The following is a 26551-nucleotide window of genomic DNA, read 5'->3' as shown; positions in this document are numbered from 1 at the left end:
AGCTTCCCACTAGCAATCTGTCTTACACATGGGAGTGTATATGTGTCAGTCCTAATCTCTCAATTCGCTCCACCCTCTCCTTCCCCTGCTGTGTCTAGAAGTCCATCCTCTACATCTGCATCTCTGTTCCTTCCTGTCTCCTCATCCCTCATTAGATGTAGCTGAATGCTCAGCTGAAAATAGCAGCTCAATAAACACTTGCTAAATGAATCAAGACTTGAAAGAATGAACAAAATTAGGATGGTTTTGATTGCAAGTGGCCACAAAACTTTTAAATAAAATAAAATAAAAAAAAAACCACCCTAAATAGCCAATGCTGAAAAGAAACACCTTGGTCCCTGTCATTGAAGAGCACAGGTGGATGGCTGATATAAATGCAGGTACTAAATGACATCACTAGGAACCAGATTCACCCCTCAATCCTGCTTCCCATAAATTAGATCTATTCTCAGGAAGAATCTCACCTCTCAGTAGAAAGTTGGCTCCAGCAGCTCCATAGTTTACTTCTTCTCAAGTTCAGGTTTACACAGGAAAGAAAGAGAACCAACTGCTCTTGTCATGATTAGAACTGAGCTGATTAGACTAGGCACAAAAAAGATGGGGGCAACCTAGAGACAGCAGCAGGTGAAGCACCTTAGTCAGTATTAGTCACTCAGTCCTGTCTGACTCTTTGCGATCACATGGACTGTAGCCTGCCAGGCTTCTCTGTCCATGGAATTCTCCAGGCAAGAATACCTGGAGTGGATAGTCATCCCCTTCTTCAGGTTATCTTCCCAACCCAGGGAACCCAAGTCTCCTGCATTGCAGGCAGATTTTTTACTGTCTGAGCCACCAGGGAAGCCTGGTGGACATCTCATAAATAAATCTGCAACAAGTATAAATCTACTCAGGGCTCAGGGCTCTTTCCTCTCCTACAAAAAATGTCCTACATCTCCCCATAGATCCCAGACATCTTCCTGTCTCCTGTTCCCCGACTTCACCCTTCAGGATCCTGAGATGACCAGTCTAACCTGGTCTTCTAGTCCTTACAGGTATTTTTCTCAACAGGTATTTTCTTAATACCTTAAAGGTATTTCCACAAAAGCCACCTTTCCATCCTTCTCAATGCCCCTTGTCATTTCTTCATTTTCCTAAAATTTCCGCAGTAACACAGGGTAAAATGATATCTTTCCATCTGAAGAGATACATGCATCCATGTTGCTGCAAACGGCATTATTTCATTCTTCAAAAGGTGTTTTTAAATGAGTTCTTTTATTTTGGACTACTTTTAAACGTATAGCAATTTTTCAAAGATAGTACAGAGAATCCCCATGTACACGTCACCCAATTTCAGCCATTATGAACATCTTACCCTGTCTTGGTATATATGTCAAAACTAAGAAACCAACATCAGTATGTTAATAGTTACTAAGCTCCACACTTTACCTGGATTTCACCAGTTTTTCCATTAAATTTCTCCAAGGAATTCAAGGGGCTTGCATTGCATTGACTTTCCCTCTGCCCCAGTCTCCTCTGGGCTGCTACAGTTTCTCAGTTTTTCCCTGTTTTGATGACCCTGACATTCTTGAAGAGTAATAACCAGGCACCCTGTAGGATGTTCCCTAATCTGGCTTTGCCTAGTGTTTTTCTCATGACTGGATTAGGATGTTGGGCTTTTGGAAATAATGCCACAGAACTAGAGTGACAGGCTTTCTTATCATGTCTTATCAGGGGCTCACAATACCCGTATGAAATGATGTTATTACAAAAGCGGAGACAGTTTATCATTCATTTTATGCTTTTAGTTTTTAAATGAATGTCCAATGGCCTATGGAAGTTGATGTATTTTTTAAAATTATAAAAACATGGATTTAAGGATCAATGCCTAGCAGCTTATCATGGTACCATTACTAACAGTAAGGCCTTTTTACTAAAGTTTAAGGGCACTCTTTGTCCAGAAAACTAAATCTCTGGGTTTTAGCTCATTTAGAGTCTGCTTTTTAGGATGTTATGCATGCTTATTTTTGTTGATGATAAGATTGGGTGTATGTAGACTTCTGTTGCAGTACTTGACTGTATCAGCCTACAACCAGGATTGAAGGTGAAATTCCTAAACATACAGGTTGTCCTCTTATTGTTGTATAAAGTAAAAGCTGAAGAATCCCCAAAGTTGTTGATTACATTGTCACTGAAGCTAATGAAACACCTTAGGCCAAGGAAGTTGAGTATCTCTGAAAGCACTGTGACTCGTAGCTTTAGAATTTCATTTATTAATGGTTGCTCTACTGTTCCTAAAGATAGAAGATGAAGTTTTTGTTAGTAAAGGCTAAACTTTTGCAAACTTTGTTAATAAGAAATATATGCCCTGTTACTGGAGAGATAGGTTAGATCTCTCCTTACCAGAAACAAACAAGCAAAAACAAAAATTATCCACTACCATGACAGCCTACCTTTCCAGCTGCAAAAAGGCTTCAATTGCATCTTGAGAATAAGCAAAAAAATGACCAACAGTTACTTACTGCCAGATTCTGGGGGAAAAGAAGGTTGGAGGTATTTAAAGTTCTCAGGCTTGATTTCTGTCCCTGTCCCATCTTTACACAATTGTGTTGTTGGCAAGTAACAGAAACATCCTTGAAAATACTCTCAAAATTACCCAGCCAAAAATGATTCACTACCATGATCAATTTAGGTATATCATTGTGGGTAAAACAATGAAGCATTTTTTCTAAACACCAGAAGATCCTTTTGTGTGACCAGATGACAGCTTTATGAACATCACAATTATCTTCAAGCCGTGTCCATTTTGACCTGTCTTGATGTTTCTTCTCTAAATCAAAGACTTATTTTGGCAATCATTGATAGCCTGTTTGAATCTATGTGGGCTTCCCTGGTAGCTCAGTTGTTAAAGAATTCGCCTGCAATGCAGGAGACCCCATTCAATTCCTGGGCTGGCAAGATCTGCTGGAGAAGGGATAGGCTACCCACTCCAATATTCTTGGGCTTCCCTGATAGTTCAGCTGGTAAAGAATTCACCTGCAATACGGGAGACCTGGATTCAATCCCTGGGTTGAGGAGATTCCCTGGAGAAGGAAAAGGCTACCCACTCCAGTATTCTGGCCTGGAGAATTCCATGGACTGTACAGTTCATGGAGTCACAAAGAGTCGGACACAACTAAGTGACTTTCCCTTTCTCTTTTGAATCTCTCCAAGGCATTTCCTCTTTGAGTGGTGTGAGAAAACAATTTATGCTTTTATTAAATGCAAGTTTCTCTTTAAATAATCAAAATTCACTTTTTGCTTTATTTCTGTTTTATCAGATGTGTCCCAAAATTGAATCTGATCAATCTTTGACAGCCAACTAATAATCCTTCTGACTTTCTCTTATTAATTCTATTAAACCACAACACCCTCATCCAATCTTTTTGTCCCTATTTGGGGGATTTGCTCTGTTCATTTTTAATATATACAGAAATGTATCTCTGGTTAGTTAATTTTCACCTTGTTGAGTCCACCAGAATGCTCTAGTTTATATCTTTCTGGATTTCATCAGCTAGCATTTTAATATTCTCACCAAGCCCAGTACCCTACCCAAATTATGCCCTGTTCTTATTCACATAGGTGAGAAATTACTGTACAAGGCAAAGATGAGGGCTGAGTCCCAGACTCACATCTTTGATCTTTGACTGCAGCACACCAGGCCTCCCTGTCCAGCATCAACTCCTGGAGTTTACTCAAACTCATATCCATTGAGTAGGTGATGTTATCTAACCATCTCATCCTCTGCTGTTCCCATCTCCTCCTGCCCTCAATCTTTCCCAGCGTCAGGGACTTTTCCAATGAGTCAGTTCTTTGCATCAGGTGGCCAAAGTATTAGAGCTTCAGCTTCACCAGCAGTCCTTCCAATGAATTTTCAGTTATGAAGTAAAATATAGAGAAAAAGGGTTGCATTGAGCCTGGCATTGACTTGTATCCTGAGTGTTACAGTGTCATTGGTCGGAGTGTGGAATGATTCCATTGGGGAATCACTGAGAAAATGTTAAGTTCCTGGAAATAGGTATGTCTTGACAGGTTTAGAGCAATGGGCTTGCAGAGCTTAAAGACCATGGTCAAGGCTATTAGTCAGTTGACTGGACTCAGAGGTTCTCACTGGGGAGAGGTGGAAAGAAAGACAGTGGAGGGAAACACAAGGGATTCTGACAGTATTACCTGGGGGAAATTTTTTCAAATGCTGGCAAACATAACTTTTTGAAAGGAAGATGATGGATACACAGAAGATTAATAATAGCTGTGATTGATATAGAGGGGCTTCAGCCTGCTGACATTGAGCTCACTGTTTCGGAGACATTCTCTCCTCTCTCCATAAAAACATTATATGCTATTTTCCCTCATTTAAAGATGCAAGGACAGAAACTTAGAGAGATTAAATAACTTTCCCAAGGTCACACAGTTAATAAACAGTGTTAAAATTACAATTGGATACAAGCCTATGAAATTTCTGCTGACCATTGTGAGTTAGCCAGCTACCCACCCCCCGCCAAGTGATATGAAAAGTGTCCTGGTTCACAGGAAACGTGTACACACACACTTTAAACTTCCAAGATGTTTATGATTGAAAATGTAGTAATACCATCAAAATTATTTCTTAAAAATAAGGGTGAGAGCTTACCACCAAGGTACCAAAGAAATTTATAAGTGTGTGCCTGCCCAGTCACGTCCAATTCTTTGCTACCCTATGGACCAGGGTCCTCTGTCCATGGGATTTCCCAGTCAAGAATACTGGAGTGAGTTGCCATGACCTCCTCCAGGGGATCTTTCTGACGCCGGGATTGAACCTGCATCTCCTGTGTGTCCTGCATTTGCAGGCAGATTCTTTACCACTGAGCCACCTGGGAAGCCAGAAGAAATGTACACGTGAGGTACCTAACTGGGAGGGAGAAGAGGCAGCAGCAAGGTCCAAGATGCAAGAAGGCATAGGGAACAAGACTGAGAAACAGAAAGACAACTCTAATGAAACATCGATTGCTTTCAACCCAATAATGAGGCTAATTTATATAACTAAAAATACAGGACTAAATTCCTGGGAAATAGCAGAGTAGAGTAGCCCTTCCTCATGTGACGATGTTACCTTCCCGAATAGCCTCCTGGTAGACTCAAAGTTGAGATTTTGAAGATTTTATAGGAAATCAACAGTCAGCAGGCTCAAAAACCAGCCATGAGCTGTGGAAAACCATATATGTAATTTTATGTGTCCTGAAATAAAATGCATTTTACAAGTGATGAAGACAATACATCCAATAGAGGAAATAGCAATGAATTTTTCATCACTGAAAGTGGTAACAATTAATACTTTCTTTGTCATTTTGATACCATGGTGCCCATGAAGGCAGCAGGGAGTTGGTCTTGTCCACACCTGTGTTCCAGATCCTGTGTCCAAAGTCAGTGCTGAAGACATATTTGTGAATTAATTGGAAGGATTGATAATGAAACTGAAACTTCAATAGTTTAGCCATCTGATGTGAAGAGCAGATTCATTGGAAAAGACTCTGATGCTGGAAAGATTGAGAGCAGGAGGAGAAGGGGGTGATAGAGGATGAAATGGTTAAATAGCATCACTGACTCAATGGACATGAATTTGAGCAAACTCTGGAAGACAGCGGAGGATGGGGGATCCTGGCGTGCTGCAGTCCATGGGGTTGCAAAGAGTCAGACATGACTGAGCAATTGAACGACAATAATACATATAGTATGTATTAACTTCAAATTCTCCCAAGGAGACACATGGATGTCCTAGAGCTAGTGAATGTGTGGGCACCAGCATTGACTCACTAACTCAAATAAATTAGTAATTCCATTTAAATTGATTCATCGGGCAAGAAAAGTCATTCAGGTGCCAAGGCAGGAGCTGACTCATATAGTTCCTCCATTGAAGAACAGAAGAATATTTCTGTGTTTTCTGTCTGACACACACTGAAGAGCCATCCATCTTTCTTCTGCTGCTTTTTTCTACATGAATACCTGTTGACGTCTGGGCGATCAGAACAGTGTCCACATGCAAAACAGAAAGGCCTGAGGACCAGCCGGGTGGATGCTTTAATCTGTGAATCTGTCTCAACGCGTTGCCTGATGCTTTCACTAAACATGCCCTGGCCGTCCTGCCCAGGACACTGGGTACCTCCAATGGGGCAGGTCAGGAGCAGCTTCATAGGGCTGTGTGTCACACGTGAGGCTAAACAGGGCCCTGTGCTTAAAAGGGATTAAGGGCCCTCCATGCTTGATTAACCTTCTTACTTTCTGAACAAGAGGTCCCAGATTTTCATATAGGGCTGAGCCTTGCAAATCGTGGATCAGGCCATGTGCCCATCACTGTCCTTAAGGTTCTTTCCAAAAAGATAGAGCAAGCACAGTGTCTTCCCTCCAAGACCACACAGTCCAGTTGACAGCTCAGACAGGTGAAGAATGAGTGCAGAGGCTAGCATAAATCTCTCACCTCCTCTGTTCCCTTCCATCCGTCCTGCAGAAACCCTACTTCTTGGGGTCTGCATTCAGCCCCTCCTGCGGCCACCACCTCAGGTCAGACCCTCCCCATGGCCAGAAGGCCTTGCTTCGCTTTCTAAGCTGGTGATCTCCTATCCTCACAGCCCAGCCCACCCGTTTACAGTTTCTCCCATCATGCCCATAGTCCTGTCTTTCCTGGTCTCATACATGCTGTGCCTTCTGCTCAGACTAACCTTCCACCCCCTATAGTCACACACTCTCTCCAACCAGCTGCCCTTTTAGACCTTTAGGAACTACTTCAAGGGCCACCTCTTCCAGGATATCTTCCCTGACTCCCACAGTCAGGCGAAACCATCCTTTTCTGTTCTCCCAACATCCCTCTGTGTTGCAGCCCCATCACGTCCGGCACTCAAGCTCAGCACACATGCCTGTTTTTCCTAATGGATTCTGAACTCTTTGCTTCCAGCAACTGTGGCTTTTCTCGTTTGAACCGTAGCGTGTGATAGGAGCACTGGCATAAGGCATATGGTGAGAGCATTGGTTGTGGGTTAAGGAGTGAGCCAGACTCTTTGGCAGGACTGACATATGTGCCCCAACAGGAGAAACAACCACCCAGGGATACACTCTGCTTTGATGCCCAAGTTGAGATCTGGTCCCGAGCTGCCCTCTACTTGCCCCAGAAGGGAAGCCATCTTCGCACCTCCTGCGTCCCCAGTACCGGTGACTTCCCGGCCAGGACCCCATTCTGGATTCCCGCGTCTCACCACCCTTCCCACTTCTGGATACAAGCCCCACCTCCTCACAGCCATCTCGGCCACACACAGGCTCTTTTGCCTTGTTTTTCCCCAAGAGAAAGCTGACTCCCAAAACAGGGATCTCCTCTATCTTCCGTCTAACCCAATGTACACTTTGAAAGCTCTCAGAAATGCCATTAATTATAATAATAGTGACACTTTGTACTTTTATAGCCTCTTTCATCAGAAGATCTCTGAGTACTTAAAAAATATTATCTCATTAATCCTCACAACACCCTCGTGAGACAGCTGGCAGGTAAACCTATCCCAGTTTATCAGGAGAGGGAATAAGGGCAGAGCGATGACGTCTAGAGAGGGCCCTGTGTGCGCGTGCATGCTAAGTCACTTCAGTCGTGTCCAACTCTTTGTGACCCCATGGACTGTAGCTCACCAGGGTCCTCTGTCCATAGGGATTCTCCAGACAAGAATACTGGAGTGGGTTGCCATGCCCTCCTCCAGATGATCTTCCTGACCCGGGGATAAAAGCCTCTTAATGTCTTCTGCATTGGCAGGTGGTCTTTACCACTAGCACCACCTGGAAGCAAACAGAGAGATGGAAGGACTCTGTATCAAGATTCTGAGCCAGCAGGTTGGGAAGACCAATCAGTGGACAAGTCCCAAGCATATATTCTATAAAAACAATTCTGTTTCAGATTTGTCACCCATGTAGGCTATTAGAGGATATTGAGTAGAATTCCCTGTACTCTACAATAGGTCCTTGTTGGTTTTCTATTTTATGTATAGTAGTGTATATAGCTCCTAATTTATTAATGTGTATAACTGACTCACTTTGCTGTACATCTGAAACTAACACAACACTATAAACCAACTATACACCAGTAAGAAAAATTAAAAACTAAATTAAATAAATTTAGGTGTCTTAATAGGTTAAAACCTGTAGTTCCTAATTTTTTAAACCTCAGTTTTGCAAGCCTTAAATAAGGTTTCCTCCCTCTCCCCAAAAAAACCTATCTGGACCTCACAGGTGAACGAATAATAGATATGCGTGATATTTAATTGGTGTTTAGAAAATGATACCAAATCATTGACCTTTCCGAAGAGTCACCTTCTTATTTTTCGGCAAATACTTTCTGAGCATCTGGTCATGACCTGCTCTCACTGATGACACAGCTGAACTAGGCTTATCAATAAATGCTGGTGAATCCTCCCCCCTCCCCAGCCCCGAGAGCTAACGAAGCTTCCAACAAAGAGGAAAGAGTATAATCATTTATGAATCCCAAGGCCCTTTCAACATCAGTAACACAAAACAGCACCTGAGAAAAAGTATTAATTATGTCTTTTACCGAGGCATTGGCACTCTCATCTCCCTGAGCCATGGTTGACATTCCTAACATGGAGCTGAGCAGGATTTTGAAAGTGTCTGGTTCCACATCTCATTTTGCCAATGGAGAGAAGTAGCCCCTCAGAGAGACTGGGGTGGGGGGTGGGGTCTCTATAGGGTCGAAGGATGTGCGGAGGCTGGGGGAACGTATATGGGCTTTGCTTGGCTCCGGTTTTTTCAGAGCACTCATCTTTCTTAACACCGAACACCTGAATCATATGTTTGGGAACATTAGAGAAAGTTCTGGTAAACACCAGCCCTTTCATTTTTACTTCCAAAGAGAGCTGTGGGTGTTGGATGGGGGAGGCGTGGGTGGGGAGCAGGGCAGGAGGGCAGGGGAGGAGGCTTCATGTCAGGACAAGCCCTAGGGCTCAGCGAGGGGTGGTAGCCTTGCACCCAGACGGGCTCCCCCGCTGGAGTGAAACAAGCCCTTGAGCCTCTAATGTGTGCAGGATAGAAAATAGATACCTGTCTGATATAATTAATTGTATTTTTCCTAAATTTAACATTGCCCGAAGGGGAAAATCATTTTGCTTCGTAAAATCCCTCCTGCCACATAGCGTCTACCAGCCGGCCAGATTTAATTGCTGCGATGAAAACCACAAGAAAGACCAGGTTCCCACTCAATCTATAACCACATCTACTGAAGAATAGCTTTAATCACCTTTGAAAGGGTGACCACAGGATAATTAAAGAGGAAGGGCGCTCATTGGGAATTATCCAGAAATATCAAATCTCAGCTTATCATGGAGTCCGACTTAAAATGTCTTGGCACTGGCTCCACTCCGACAGCCCCCGCTCCATTTGAAGCTAAGCCCTCGGATTTCCATTACCTCGAGATAGAGAAAACAGGCCTGTTTCACAAGTCAGCATCCACCCGTGGGTTGAGAGGTTGAAGGGGACAGTTGTAGTTGACACGAGAAAAACATAGGGTCGGATCAGACTCGAATCCTCTCTCCTCTATCACCTGCCTGTGACCTTGGCAGGTGACCTAACCTCTCTGAGTTCTCCTGCCCACGGTGAGGGTTAAGAGAGTCACTATGCAGGATTATTCAGGCCAAAGGCTCCATTCACCTGCCTTTCTTTCCTTCTGCAGAGCACCCACCCCTTTCCAGAAAGCAGACAAAAATGAATCAGGGCTTGAGATTCGTGGAGGGGACTTGGAGTCACCAGGAAGGAGCGGAGATTCAGAGTTGGAGGCCAGGCTGTGACCGCGGAGGGTGGGGGCTGTCTCGAGCTTGTTTATTTTCTCCCTTTATTGATACTCTTCCACTTTGCCCAGGGCAGGACACTGAGGGGCAGCAGGGAACCAGTGGAGCGACATTCTTGGCAGCCTGTTCGCACCCAAAGCAGGCAGGCTTTGTTCCAGACCCACATTCCCAGGCCTCTCGCTGTCTGGCCTCCACTCTCTGGGGAGGTTGCCTAGGATGTGACTGTCTCCCTGCTCCCTCCCCTCCATCCAGAGACCTCTCCCACCAGCTCCAAGCACAGGCTCAGGGTCCTTTTCGAAGACCCAAGGAACAGAAGCATCACCAGCCCCTCAAATCCTAGGCTCTCCTCACTGAGAGGTGGAGAGGGGAACAGGGGCCAGCTTGCACATCCTCGTAGCCGGAAAGAAGGATGAGTCTGGAGGGATTCATTCATTCATTTCTCCATCCATCATAACTAGGTGTCCACTGGGCGTCTCTCCCAACACCTTCACTTAAAGTCCTGGTGGTCAAACTTGACCCAGGCTTTCAACAGCCACAGCCCCGGACCTGTGACCTCTTCTTGCTTCTGCGTCTCACTCCCTGCCTCCCTCTGGCTCTGAGCTCTGACATCCAAACACCATACCTCACCTCCGCCCTCACCCTCAGACCCAACAGCCAGAGGAGAAGTCCAGCTGCCCCCTAACCCTCAAATAATCCACTCATGTCTCCTGTGGCAGGCTGAATAATGTCCTTCCCGAAGATAATCCATATCTTAACCCCTAGAACCTGGGTACATCACCTTATGTGCAAAAGAGATTTTTGCAGATATGGTCAAAGGTCATGCAATTCAGAGGTGATCCTGATTTATCTGGTTGGACTCAATGTCATCATAAAGGTCCTTGTATGTTGTGTGTGGGAGGAATCAGCCTTACTGTAGGAGGTGGGATCACAAGACAGGAGGAGGGGGCAATGTGAGGTGGAGGGGAATGCAGGCAGTTTCTAGAAGGTGGAAAAAACAAGGGAAAGCTTTCTCCCCTGAAGCCTCCAGAAAGGATTTGCCCTGCAGACATCTTGATGTTAGACCTGTTCCCTGAACTGTGAGACAAGAGTTGTGTCTAAGCCACTAAGTCCATGGTAATTTGTTATTATGGCAGTGGGACACTAACTCACGTCCAGATCTCGGGAGCTATATGAAGTGCCACATCCTGGTGTACGTGACCTTCTACAAACAGCTCAACAGGATTTTTCCCAAGGGCATGACTCAAAAGTGTTTTCAGTGGCAGGTAATGCAGTATCAGACAGGTGATACCTTGTCTTGCCCAGAGTGTGGCGGTCAGTGCATTGTGGAATTCTTGACTCTTCCTTCAAGGTGCCAGGAAGGCTGCTTTGACTCTACAAATCGTCATCACATCCACTCCTAGAAGAAGGGATGGATGTGATGCCAGATGAGTTAGTGCTTTTATCATAAAGTGAGATTTTTTCCCAGAAGCCGCCAAAGCTGTCTTACCTTTTGGTCTCATTGTCCAGAACATGGGGGTCCCATGACCACCTTTCATCTTCCCAGGAGGCTGAAAACCAATGGGACAGGATTGCAGGAGTTCACTTAACCCAAATATGATCCATTGCCTTGACACCCTGCTGTTGCAAACAAAACCAGGCTACATTAACCAGGAGCAAAAGGGTTGGATGGGCTAGTGCCCCTGTAGAAGCCACTCTGTCCTCAGCAACCATCAGCCTAAGTTCTACCCATCAGAACTCGTACTCCTTTGCCTGAGGAGGGAGAGGAGCTGGAGGAACTTCGGACTACCACCCATCCCCCGCAGTACTCCACCAATGATGGATGAAAGATGGTGGGAAACCCCCCAGCTTCTTCATCACCCAGATGAGAAAACCCTGTGAGTGCTGGACACTGTCTCCCATAGCCGCCTCTGCAGTTAGGCTCCAATTGCAGTGTTAATCTGCTCAGTAGTGAGCTCTGTGTTGGCCATCTCCACAGCCTGCTTCATCTCCCTGCTCCTCCAGCATATTTGCCTGGATCACTTTCCGAATAATTCACTTGCACACAATTCCCTGTCTCAGGGTCTGCTTCCGAGGCACCCCAGATGACAACAGCCAGGGAAAGGAATGTCGTCTCCCGTTGCATTTTCATTCAGGAACAGGAAGCATCAGTGCCCACTCCAAAATGTCCTTTCCAAAGCACTCCTGCTAAGTCGCTTCAGTCATGTCCGACCCTTTGCAACCCCATGGACTGTAACCATCCAGGCTCCTCTGTCCATGGGATTCTGCAGGCAAGGATACTGAAGTGATTGCCATTTCCTCCTTCAAGGGATCTTCCTGACCCAGGAATTGAACCCAGGTCTCCTGCACTGCAGACAGATTCTTTACCATCTGAGCCGCAACTTCTCAGCAAAAGCTGAATGTTGTTCCTAGGACTCTTCCACGAAGTGCTTGAAAGTTGGAGCTTTCTCTGGACCATCACACATGCATCCATTTATCCAGGAACTGCTGAAGCTGGACTCTGGCTTGTCTGCTGGGTTTCCTAAGGTGAATTAGAATCACCAATCAGCAATCCCTGACTACCAGGAGCAGCCAAAGCAGAAGGAGGAGAGATGAAAAGGCCAGGCAGCCCAAGAAAGGAAGGCATCAATCTTACCAGGAGGGAGGTCTCACATGGGAACTGATCTGAAAAGATGAGAAGAAAGGGTTATTTAAGCCAGGGGTGCAGCACAAGAAGAAGGAACAGAGTTATAGCAGAGAGACCGCATCTGGGGGCTCGTGGGTCCCGTGTAAGGCTGGGTGGTGGGGAGGGATGTTTGGGGAAACAGAAGATGAGCTGGAGAAGTAGGCAGAACTGGAGAAAGAATGCCTGTTTGGAGACATAGCACCCACCTCTTAGGTGTCTTCTCTGCTGAGTTCTCAGTCCTAGTGTTTGTGAAACCGGCCCACCTCTCCCTCCAAGGTGGCTATTACTAAACTCTTTCCTTTACACAACCATTTACAAGGTGTTGTAACATAGATTCACATTAAATCTTCACCACAAATGTTTCCTCCCATTTCTCAATTAGAAGGTCAGTTTCTACACGATATAGGGTCTTTTCTAAAGCCACACAGATAACAGGGGGAACATCCAAGATTTGAATTGAAGTCATCCTCTTCCAAAGGGATTCTAACCACCCTCTTTTCAACTAAGAAAATAGACAAGGAGTCCATTTGCCTAATACACCTGGTTTCATTAATGGAAAGGCGCCATCATTATGAAAAATTATCTTCTTGTCAGATGCATCAAATTCTGCTGTCTGATAAAAATATAAGGCAAGCCTTTCACATTTCCTAATATCTAATATTTCTATTTAAATTTTCTAGTATCACACTTTTAAAAGACTCAAAGGAAGCAAGTACAATTAATGTTAATGACATAATTTATCTAACCCAGTACATCCCAAATATTATCCTGTCAACATGTAATCAACGTTTAAAAATCACTCATTATTATGAGACATTTACATTCTTTGGTTTGTACCAAGTCTTCACAATGTGGGTATACTTATGCTTACAGCACATACAGTTTGAATCAGCCACGTTTCAAGCGCTCAAAAGTCTCATACAGTAGTAACATCACACTGTCCAGGACAGCTCTAAATTTACATGGCACAGGGCTTAGAGCCCTGACTTGGAGTAGTCCTGGATTTTTCTCTCCATCTCCATTTCAAGTTGCATTGCCAGCCTTTACCAATTCTGATCAGTGGGGGAAAAAAGGGGACCATTGAGCAAAGCCGAGCCATGTGAACTCATGGACCGACCGGTAGGCAAGAAGCCAGGGGTGTGGCACAAGTGTCGGCAACCGCAAGCCTCTCACAGGCCAAAATCAGCCGCAGTGGGTTTTAATGTAGCAGGTGAACTATGAATGGCCTTTCCATTTGCAAAGTGTGGTGTAAATAAATAAGCAAACAAATAAATAAGAATATGAAACAGCAGTGCTACATGGCTAGAACAGCCTAAAATATTTACTATCTGACCCTTCACAGAAAACATACTGACCTCTGGTCTAGTTAGTTCTATATGTATTTTTTTCTTTACATCAATAGGATTTATAGCATTTAAATTCTATTCTGTCACCATAATTCTGTACTTTTTTTCCTATTAATTCAATATTTCTCTAATTTCAATAGTCAACAATTTTTTTCCGTAGTATTTTCATTCTTAAGTTCTTCATTTGACTCAGTGCTTAATTAGCTGAATTTGCAGTCAATGATTTATTTGTTTTCAAGAAAATCACTTCTATGGTCTGTTATCTGGGATGCTACTATTTGATCAATGGTCCAGGTTTTGTTTGGTCGTGTCCTTATACTTAAGGAGGAACATTCAGCTCAGCCCTTGCCCTTGTGGGAGTCGTATTCATTTCCCTGGACTTTATATGTCACCACTTTGTCTTTGGACATTGGAGGCTGCACAAGTGTTCTCACCATCATCTTCCACTCATCTTTTGATCAGCTCGACCTTGAAACAGAGGGCCATTTTTCATCAAGGTTTCCCAGAACTACACTGCCTAACTTCTTTCATATTTCAGAACACAAGGCTATTGCATTTATACCTGAAATACAACTTTCCTGGGTGTAAGATTCTTGATTCATACCTCATATCATTTAGAATGCCATAACCATGGCTCCTTCTTGGAGTGGAAAATCTAAAGCTTGATTCTTCTTTGTTCCAGGAGACTTGTATTTTCTGCTCGTATGTCTGAAGAAGTCCATTTACCTTTGATGGTCAGTAAATTAAACAGGATATGTCTTGGTATCAGATATTCTTTATCTACTTATTTTCTAAAACGCAGTGTGGCCTTTTAACTTGAATAAGCTTCCTCTTTCTTTGGCGGGAAATTTTCCTTCAGTTATGTCAATGGTTTGTTGGCTTTGGTGTTTCAGGCCACAGATTAATCTCATCAGATACTATCTATCAGACTGCACACTAATACCTTTCCTCTAATTGATGTAATCTCTTTACTTCCTCCTCTGCATTCATCTCAAGCACTTCCTTAATATCAGTAATTTAGCACTGCAACCATATCACCCTGTTCTTTGTTTTGTGATTTATGTAGTGATTCAGGCATGCCGTTGCTTCAGTTTTCAGGTTGTTTACTTAAGCCCATAACATCGCTTGTCTTCTTATCACATGATTTTCATCTCTAAGTTTCTCTTTTGCTAAACTCATGGCCATATTATATTCTTCTATGAAAGTGAAAGTGCTAGACACTCAGTTATGCCTGATTCTTTGTGACGCCGTGGACTGTAGCCTTCCAGGCTCCTCTGTCCATAGAATTCTCTAGGCAAGAATACTGGAGTGTGTTGCCATTCCCTTCTCCAGGGGTTCTTCCCAATCCAGGGACTGAACCTGTGTCTCCAGCAATCACAGGCAAATTCTTTATCATCTGAGCCACCAGGGAAGCCTATATTCTTCTGTAGCACAAAGCAGTTGCTAGGAATCCTCTTTAGTTCCTTGGGTTATATTTTCTCCAGGACTAGGTTCTTCATTTGTGCTTTATACACAGTGTTCTTTGTTATTTTTTTACACTTAGCCTTTGACATATTTGCATAGTGGCCAAATTATATCTTTTCATCCAACTCATCTTAAACAAGGGCATTTCTGTCCAGACCTTCTATTTTCTCTGATTAAAAGGAAAAAAACCTTTCTGTAAAAATTGGAATCAGATCCCTGCTCCTGGACAAATGTCCTGGACCACTGGTCACTCCCCCTGCAGCAGCTGCTTTCCTTTCCAGGAGCAAGGCCATCAGGCAACCACATGTCTTATAACTCCATAGAGAAATAACTCCTGCTCCAACCCTATCCTATTTCTATCTTGACTGATTAAGGCTGATGCTGTATAAGGATGACTCAGTGAATTTTCCTTGGCTTTTCCCAAGGGTTCCTATTCATCCCCTTGGTCTGCCCTTTTCAAAATTAGGAAAGGGGACTATTGACCAAAAAAATATATTTGAGAATTTGGTCAACTCACTTTCTCATTCCTGTAGTAGTTGGGAGTATGGCCTTCCCTGGTGGCTCAGTGGTAAAGAACCCACCTGCCAATGCAGGAGATGCAGGTTCCCTCCATGGGTTGGGAAGACCCCCTGGAGAAGAAAATGACAACCCACTCCAATATTCTGCCTGGAGAAGTCCGTGTACGGAGAAGCTTGGAGGGCTGTAGTCCACGGGGTCACCAAAGAGTCGGACGTGACTGAGAGTCTATAAACAACAACAATTACTTGGGAGTATTAAGATGATAGCAATGGCACCCCACTCCAGTACTCTTGCCTGGAAAAATCCATGGACAGAGGAGCCTGGTAGGCTGCAGTCCATGGAGTTGCTAGGAGTCGGACACAACTGAACGACTTCACTTTCACTTTTCTCTTTCATGCATTGGAGAAGGCAATGGCAACCCACTCCAGTGTTCTTGCCTGGAGAATCCCAGGGACAGCGGAGCCTGGTGGGCTGCCGTCTATGGGGTCGCACAGAGTCGGACATGACTGAAGCGACTTAGCATTAGCATTCAGATGATATGCAAACAGTCATTTCAGAATCTTTTATTTCTCCTTTTAATGCTCCTACAATTGCATGTGAATAGCATGAGATGGTGTTTTATTCATTACTTTACTGAATCTTTTTATTGTTGACTTGTTCTTATCTATTTTTATCCATTTTATTAGGTGTTACAGAAGGAAGATTCTGTGGACCATCTTTATCTCAACACATGTGTTCAGAAGTCCCCTCCCTTTCGTAATCCCAAACTTCAGTAAACTGGCATCTATGCCTTCCTCCTCTCTACGCATTTTCCCATGGAAGTCCTCTTGTCAGCAATCCCCTTCCTCCTTATTTTTAAACACCCAAGTCCTAATCATCCTTTAACACCCAGATCAAATGACACTCCTCCGTGAAGTCTTCCTTATCCACTCCTCAAAACATGACCTCTTCATTCCCTTGACCCTCCCACTCACCTTTCCATTCTCACGATGTCCACCACTTCCCACTTGGCTCTAAATGTTCTTGTGACCGTGGCGGTCCCTCTGGCTGCGTGGTGGTGTCCATGATGGAAAGGTCTGTATGCCCTTTATGCCTGTGTCCTTTATATGTAGTGAGATAAAGAACTGAGTACAAGCTCAGTTAACATTTCAGTTAACTGTCGAGCCTGTACTCTTAACACCTAGGAGCTACAACTCCTGAAGTTCGTGAGCCCTAGAGCCTGTGTTCCAGAACAAGGGGAGCCAGCACAGCGAGAATACCAAGCATGGGAACTAGAGAGTGGCCCTGTTTGCCGAAACTAGAGAAAAAGTCCGCACAGCAGTGACGACTCAGCACAGCCAAAAATAAATACACAAAATTATTTTTTTTAAGTATTATTTACAATCCTTTTAATGCATACATAGAATCATGTCTCTTTTCTTGTCTGGTTCTCAAAGTGCCTTTCCACCCGGCTCAGAGTCATGGCCAAGATTCTTGAACCGTAGCGAGTACCATCGCGAGGGCAGAACCGCTGCTGCTGCCCTGACACACCTGCCCCCAGCTCCCTGTGCCTTCTTTGCACCACGGGGCCCATGCCAGACTCCTCGCTTTGCCTTGGACTCTCCAAATATCTCAGGTCTCTGCTCTTACCTTTCCACCCTCCTGGAATGCCCTCCCCTGAGATGCTCGGGAGACGAGCTTCCTGGGGCCCAGCTCCTGCATCCGTTCATAGCGGGCCTGAATATTGAATGAGGAAAGATAAGAGTGGCAAGGTGCCTGGCACTTGGCTCTGCCTAGGACTGCTGCTGTCATAAGGATCATTAAGCCATGGGACGTGAGGAACGGTGAGGGGCTGGTGGTCCCAACCTCTTCCTTCTTTCCCTCTGGAGCAATGGAAGACTTAGAGTTTGGGGTGTGATATGCTGGCAAGAGGTCAGGGGAGAACAAAGTCAGCATCTGAACCCCTTTTGTGCTGCTTGGAGCCCACCAGCCCTTCCTCACTTGTAGCCTCATAAAAAGATAGCCTTCTGGGTAGATTTCCTTTATTCTGCATTGGCTGTCCCATCTCCTCCACTTCTATAGGGTTTTCTTTTCTTCTCTCTATTTGACCATTCCTAACTTCTCAAAAAGATGTTTGTGGCCAGGCCCCCCTGTCCCATCAAGATGTGAACTTCTATGGCTGAGATCCCATCTTTACCTTCTGAACTGTGGGACCCCGTACAGGACCTGGCACGAAAGAGACAGAGAAAGTAAGTGTTTGCTAATGCATGCCTGAATGACTGCATGAATGAATAAGGCAGTGTTTATTCTTCCAGCAGAGTGGTGCTATGGCTTGAAAGAGCAGATATATTTCCCCAGATTGTCAAACTAAGATCTGAAAGAGTAGAAACATTTCCCCAGATTGTTAAACTGAGGCCAAGGAAGCAGATTCCTTTTCTGTTGAAAATCGAGATTCATCCCAGCCCTGTGGACACCATCCCTCTTATTCCTTTATTGCCCTTTCCCTCTCCAAGACTCCCACTCTTTATTCTTAAACCCTCTCCCAACCCCTCCCTCAATTACCCCTTCCCACGGGTGTCTCAGGAAGCCTAACAGCTTCTCTGCAACTCAGTTTCATAAATTCTTCTTCTCTGTCCCATGTCCCAAGCAATGCAGCTCACTCAGGATCTCCTGCTGACCTGGGTGTCCTAATGGCTGGATCCACATATTCATAGCATTTTTAGAAAAGTCATGCACATCTAATTACGTGGAGACACTAGCACATTCATTTCCTGGTTTTCACTCACACAGATGGTAGGAAAAAATTTGAGAAATTTAACCCTAAAAGACTATACAACACATTGCCCACATCTGGAGCTGGATCAGATATGGGACCAGCAGAAAGGAAAAATGTTTCTTTTTTTTCCTTTAATTCCTCTGGGGCCAAGGAAGACCACACTCCTTCTCCTTGACTTCACAATGATTCTGGACTCCTCATGGAAATTTCTGTTCAAATTCCACCACTAGGAGGGCCAAGGAGTATCAGAAATCCCTGATATTTCTCAGAATTGTGTCTGTTTTGGAATTTGCTTACAGAAACTGGACAAAGTCATTTACAAAATTGAGCTTTGAACTTGGGGACATGTTTTTCTAACAAATGAGTTATAAATGCCTACTGTGCGCTAGGCACAGAGTAGGTATTTGGGAAAGGAGAACTTAGGAAAACATGATGCCTGCCATTAGCTCCCCCACCAGACTTCCTATGAACTAGAAGAGGAAGAGAGAGCTTCTTCTAAGTAGATGTGGCCTTGCACCAGGACACACTGCTTGGTAAGAGGAGCATGGGCTGGATTTCCCTTCTCACTCGGCCTCTTACCTGGGTGCTCTAGTGTAGTCAGCAGCCAATGTACATACCCAATGTACAGAGCAGCCCTGCCTGTCACCAATGAGCCCTGGTAGGTATCGATTACAGAGCATCTCAGATGTCGCAGGACAGGCAGACAGACTTGATCTGCTGTTGGCTCTGCTGTGGCTCAGATGGTCAAGAATCTGCCTGCCAATGCAGAGACCCAGGTTCAAGCCCTGGCTTGGGAAGATCCCCTAGAGAAGGAAATGGCACCCTACTCCAGTATTCTTGCCTGGGAAACCCCATGGACAGAGGAGCCTGGTGGGCTACCATCAGTGGGGTTGCAAAGAGTTGAACACAACTGAGCGACTAACAGACACACTTGGCTGTGCTGCTCATAAACTGTGTGAGTTGGGATTAGGTTCTCAGCATCTCTACTCCTCGTTTTCCTCATCTGTAACTTTGGACGAAGACTGACTTCCCCAGATTGTCCTGAGGATGAGATGGCAGGGGAAGTATGATAACCAAGGAATGATTGTAAATATGGTCATCAATCCATAGTACTGTTATCACCTGTGTTATCATGGAGATCATGTTATGAGCAAATGGCTATCTGGTGCAGCTAGAAGTCTGTCACTTAAAGCACTTCGCTTTGACATCATTCGTCACAACAGGATCCATTGTGGATCTTAAATCTTCTATTTGAGCTCTACTTCACATCCCTTTATGCTTGCTCTGTATACACATCTACATAAGGCAAGTTACAGGTGGATTCTTTACCACTGAGCTACCAGTTTTTACACTTAAAAACTGTCTTAAAGGGCTATTTTGACGGCTGTGTTGCTAATAAACTTGGGACAGGGAAGTAAGAATGAGGCAGTAGCAGAGAACAGCTAGAGGTATTGGCAAAGTAGCAGTATCACCATGCAGAGCAGAGTAGGTAACCTTAGAGCAGGACGATGTTATATTAATAACAGCCCCTGCTTAGCACCCTGGGTCTCCATCTTCTGCAGCATGGTCTCATTTTGATTCATGTGTGTTGACTGAATAAATAAATCACTACTCACATATTTCCAGGCCTAACTGGGAGACCAGCAAGGCAACAACTGAGATGCTGTGAGGCAGGTATTACAGTAAAGAGTTACATCCCGTGTCCCAGAGGAAAGGGAAGCTGACTTTTTCTGGGGCAGTAAGTGGGATGTGAGGAAAGTCCTCACAAGAGCAGTGATGTTGAAATGGGCATTAAAGGGTACAGAGGAGTTTTCCAGTCATATGGGGAGAACAGAAACACACAATGGAAAGGTCAACATTAACAAGTGCTCAGAGATAACAAGTATGTAGAATGTTCATAAACCCACGGGAATGTCTGCACCTGGAACATAGTAGGTGTTCAGTAAATCTTCGCTGCATGAATGAATGATTGCTGTAGGAGTGGTTGAATCCAAGTCTGGGGTTCAAGTGGGCTTTTCCAGTGAGGAGGTACTGAAGTAGTTACTGGTGTGAATATTCTGTGACCTTTAAATAAATCCCTGGAGGATAAGAATTGTGTGATTATCATCTCTGAATTCAAAATGCAGAGCCAGGGCTTGAGACCAAGTTAGATATATTGACTAATAACTGTACTTTTCTATACCAGCCTCTCTCCCTGAGTCCAGGCTCCTTTATTCTAGTTCACTGACACCCTTGAACACTTAGGATCTAGCGTGTATAAGACAAAACTTGACACCTCCTGTCCCAGCCATGCTTCTCCGCATGCAGCAGTGGACACTGTTAGGATTCACGTCTATCTTGTCCACCTCCCTTTCTTATCACCCAGTTTGTCTCCCCTTTTCAGGCCTATGCAGTGAGGCAGGTCTACACTGAGGGCAGAAGCGTTGTGTGCACTTCTTGCTTGGGACCTCTGAACCCTGCCTTGCTCTGATCAGGAGACCACAAGCTTCACAAGGTACAGCTATAAGTGGCTTTGTGCCCACCTGCACTGGATACCTATCATGAACAAAAATAAACTTTAACATACTGAGATTTGGTATGTGGGTGGTATTTGTTACCAAGCATAACTCATCTCACACTGACTAATACACCCAATCTCTCCAATCTTAATAATACTGCTCATTTACCCAGGACAAAAACACACAACATCTTTCTTTTTCTCACACCCTGATAACATCTAACCCACTTCTAAGTCCTGTCAGATCCACATCTAAAATATTTCTGCAATTGATGGTTTATTACCATTTCCATTCTGTCCACTCTGTTTTAAATTTCCCTGGGAGGTTGTAGCAGCTGTCTAATTGATCTCTCTAGTTCCATTCTTGTCTTCTCCCCACAGGAGTGAGAGGGACAATTTAAAACATTTTCCATTTCTATTATTTCTTTGCTTACATAGACCCGCTGTCTGGAGATTAAGTCCAAATTCCATGTTGTGGTTTACAAAGTCCTGAGGGATTGGCTTCATGTTATTTCTCCAGACTCTTCTGAGACAGTCAATTCCACCCTTCTCCAGTTCTACCCCAGGCACCCTGGATTCCCAAAGGGCCCCCACCCCAGAGCCTTTGCACCAGATGCTCTTGTTATCTGCAGTGATCTTTCCCCACTGCTCTTCCCAAATGTGGCAATTACTCATTATCTTTTCTCAGATAATCCGTCACCTCCTCAAAGAAGCCTTCCCTGATTCCCCTCTTTTAAGCCAACCCTCCTCTCTTCAGTGACCCTATATCACATCGCTTCATTTTGCTACCATCACAAAACTTAACTCCAAATTAAAGTCTTTTTGTGTGTTTGCTTATTTTTTTAGCTATCTTCTCCCACCAGAATGTTGTGTCCATTGGATTTCTAACATCTAGAAAAAGTCTCAGCATGGAGCAATCCTTCCATATACGGTCATGACTGACTGAATGGATGAATGAGTCACCAGCATCATTGTTACCCTTGATAGAATCAAATGAGATCACAGCTCACAACTTTGAGGATGATGACGTCTTGGGCCCAGCAGTGTGTTACAATTCTTTCTTAATCCAAAATAAAGAAGGAAAAGGAAATTGCAAAAGGAGACAGAACAGGAGAGACTGGAAAAGCATTGTTCACTACCCAGCTCAGGGGGCCTCTCATGCCTGACAAATAATGAATTAGAGAGAGATCAGAACATCCAAGACCAAAATAGTCATTAACCGCCACTCTCCCCAGACCCCCTCCCTCAACACGCCGGCTGCCAGAAGCCAGCCCAGACAGTCCAGTCAGGAAACAAAAAGATGGAACAGAAAGGCCCCTTTGAGCAGCCCGGTTATTAAGAGCTCTAGACGGTGGGGGGAGAGAGTGTGCACAGCTTAACTCAAACATTCGTGCAGAAATGTAAAAAACAATTATGACATTCAATTATTCCATTAAGTGAAATTAACCATTCTTCTCGTTCTTTGAAAAGACCAAAGAAAGCAGAGATCTGAATAATTAGGTCAGTGAAGAATTGTGAAGAAAGGATGTCTAGACTTTTATTTTCATTAAAAGTAGGAGGGGGTTTTGCATTTGCTGTGCTGTGTGTGTGTGTGTGTGTGTGTGTCCGCTTGCTCTAAGAGCGCCTTTGAATTCCCGGGGTGGTCACATCCGAGGCTCTGCCCTGGCAGGTACGGCCAAGTCCGGATCAAGGAGTGGCATTCCCACTTTGATGTTGGCTGTCATGCTCTGTTGCTTGACGATCTCTTTGGCTGCCTGCAAGTCTGTTGTCCTGGGCGACCAGGTAAACCCAGCCAGGAGCACAGACCCTGTCTCCCATCCTCCCTGGCACCACGAGCAGAGGAGAAAGGGAGAGATGTGCAGGTAGAGATGTCCCCCAGCACTCCTTGAGTTCCCAGGAGGGGTTTGGCTCTTGATCATCATCTACTGAAGCTGTTACCTGGTGATGGCTCAGTGGACGACACACGTGCATATACCTGCATGATTACACGTGTGAATAAACACACTCACCCACACGGCTCAACTGTGACATAAGAGAGAGAAGGGGAAGTGGAAAAACAGGGTCACTCCCTGAGCCCTTGGGTGTATTGTTTATTCTCTCACGCCCATGTGTGTCACTACAAATGAGAATAAAGACAAGAAAAGACCCTGATGCTGGGAAAGATTCAAGGCAAAAGGAGAAGGGGGTGGCAGAGGATGAGATGGTTAGTTAGCATCACCGACTCAATGGACGTGAATTGGCTCGAAATCTGGGAGATGATGGAGGACAGGGGAGCCTGGCATGCTGCAGTTCACGATGTCACAAACTCTCAGACATGACTTAGTGACTGGACAACAACAGCTGCCACCACCTGAGCAGGAAGCTGTGGGTAGCAAGCATGCTGCCATGTCTTTGCATCTCAACTCAGTGTCGGACTTCCCTTGTCCAACATGACACAACTTTGCCAACAAACTATTCCTGTATGTGATTCAGTAGTCTGAAAATATGAAGTATCAATACTACCTGGGTTTTTGTTGTTGTTTTGGTTTTTTGTTTTGCTTTATATACATATATTTTAAATTATCTGTCAAGTGGTCCATTTCTCCAAGGATGCTTGGAACATCAAACACGCTTCTTTGTGATAAGGGTCTCTGCTGTTTAAAAGTTTATCCTATGACAAGTCCAAAAGCATATAACATTAAACTACGGCCTGGACATTGCTTTAAAATGGCTTTCTAAATTTTGTAAACTTTTAAACTTGATGAAATACATATAACATAATATTCACGTCTTAACCATTTTTAAGTGTACAGTTTGTTGGCATTAAATGCATTCACCCTGTTTGGCAACCACCACCATCCATGTACACAGGACTGTTTTCATCCTGCAAAACTAAAACTCTGCCCCTGTTAAATACTAACTCCACGGTCCCCCCTCCACTCCACCCCTGGAAGTCATCATGCAACTGTCTGTCTCTATAAATTTGGCTCCTCCAAATACCTCATAAAAGCAGAATCATACAGTAGGTCTTTTGGGGTCTAGTTTATTTCTCTTAGCATAAATATCCTCAAGGTTCATTCATGTTGCATGTGTCAGAATTGCCATCCTTTTTATGTGACAGAGTAATATTCCATTGTATGTATAGACTACATTTTGTTTTCCCATTGATCCTTTAATGGATAACTGGGTTGCTTCCACCTTGGGACTATTGTAAATTATGCTGCTATGAAAATGGGTGTACAAATGTCCCTCCTAGTTACTGCTTTCAATTCTTTTGGGTTTTAAGGTTAAGTATTAAAGGAGAAAAAAAATAAAATATCATTTTCTATTCCTGGAAAGGGAGATTCTGTTCTATGTATTGAGTTATCATAACATTATAGAAAGTATACAATACATTCTTGGCATTCAAGTAGAATTAAAATTTTGGTTGTAACACTTAAAAGCATCATCAATTTTTAAAAGTAAAAAATTTAAAGAGCATAGTCAATTTAGATAAACTAACTTCTCCAAGATTCACTTTATTGACAAGCAAAAAAAAAAATAGTTCTTTCCAATCTAGAAAGGTGACTGTGAGAATTGAATTGATGAAGATCAGTCCCAGGAAGGCAGGGAAGAAATCAGCCTCACTCACACCACATCCCAAAGTCTTCTATGACACCTGGCCCAGAGAGCGCTTAGCAAAAAGCAGTCCATGGGTCAAGTGTAAATGACTATGTACGGTTCACCTTACACATTGTGGGGTACATAGGAGGCACCTGGTAACTGGGGAGTGGTGTTACTCTCACGGTCATCTTGGTGATCTCAACATATTCAGTTGGAATCACCACTGTTCAGAGGCTTGGCCCCTCCCTTAACAAGGAAGACTGGTAAGCACGGTATGGAAGGAACTTGGCAAGGTCAAGCAGATTAGAGCAGAATCAGAGTTAAACTCTGCCTCCTAAGTCCCAGTCTAGGGCTCCATCTCATCCATTTCTTGTTCCAACAAAATAGATTAGTCAAAGCTCAACAAAAGCCTGATACACAGTCTCCCATATGTCACCAGGAACATTCCTTTACAAACCTCCATCTCCTGGGTGTGTCACATTCTAGCAGTCATCTCAACTCAGAGCTCTGGACTACTTTCCAAAAGCTGCTGCAACAAATCAGAGGCTGCCTGCAGTCCTTGGCTCATGACCCCATCCATACATCATTCCAGCCTTGTGCTTCAGTCATCACCTCTCCTCCTCCTTCCTCTATGGCCAAATCTCCTTGTCTCCCTCTGTAAGGACACTCCTGATTATATTTGTGGTCCACACAGACAATCCAGGATCATCTCTTCATCTCAAGGGTCTTGACTTAATCACATCATCAGCAAAGTATGATTTGCCATGTAAGGTAACATTCACAGGTTTAGGAAAGTAAGACTTGGATACCTTTGAAGGGTCATTATTTATCCACCACATACCTCCAAGGGGATGCAAGACTGATGATATATTCTCAATCTAGTCTCACTTATGTTCTCAATAAGTGAGTCCAAGAAATACGAAAAGTAATGACAGCTGAAGAGCTGATAGCATCTTGATCAAGGATCTGCTTCCAGCTTGCCTCGTTCTTTCTTCTCCTGCAGCCTGGCACTGACCCCACCTTCACAAGGTATACTCATGGGACCTCTCTTTCTCCTCCTACACCTGCTCCAGGCCAAGCTCTCACACTCCTCTGCAATCAATATTCTTCTTACCTTCCATCTCAGCAGCCAGGAGCTAAAGGCCCACTGGGGTATCCACTCCAACTTGGGATAATCCCAATCACTGTCCAAAGTCCTTTTAGTTGATCAGAACCCTGAGTGCCTGTAGCTTCTACCCATTTGTGATCCGAAGCTCTACATCTTGAGGTCCCAGAGATGAAGTCCATTGTCCCTCCAGTGTAGACAAAGAACCAAAGGAGAGGGACTGGGGAGGTCCTTAGAGGGTAAATGGTCAGAATCCAAAGCTAGCGAAGGAGTGTCTGCAAGGACCTTCTAAGTGTGATGAGGAAATAGAATCTGAGTCCCTGTGTGTTGATTGGGCAGGATTAAAGCAAAGAAGAAATTGGTAGGAAGCAGAAGAAGCACAAGCTGGAATCAAGATTGCCAGGAGAAATATCAATAACCTCAGATATGCAGATGACACCACCCTTATGGCAGAAAGTGAAGAGGAACTAAAAAGCCTCTTGATGAAAGTGAAAGTGGAGAGTGAAAAAGTTGGCTTAAAGCTCAACATTCAGAAAACGAAGATCATGGCATCTGGTCCCATCACTTCATGGGAAATAGATGGGGAAACAGTGTCAGACTTTATTTTTCTGGGCTCCAAAATCACTGCAGATGGTGACTGCAGCCATGAAATTAAAAGACGCTTACTCCTTGGAAGAAAAGTTATGACCAACCTAGATAGTATATTCAAAAGCAGAGACATTACTTTGCCAACAAAGGTCCGTCTAGTCAAGGCTATGGTTTTTCCAATGGTCATGTATGGATGTGAGAGTTGGACTGTG

Source organism: Bison bison, unplaced genomic scaffold, assembly GCF_000754665.1.
Source record: "Bison bison bison isolate TAMUID 2011002044 unplaced genomic scaffold, Bison_UMD1.0 scf7180017864302, whole genome shotgun sequence".
Lineage (NCBI taxonomy): Eukaryota > Metazoa > Chordata > Mammalia > Artiodactyla > Bovidae > Bison > Bison bison.
This window is presented reverse-complemented; position numbering follows the sequence as displayed.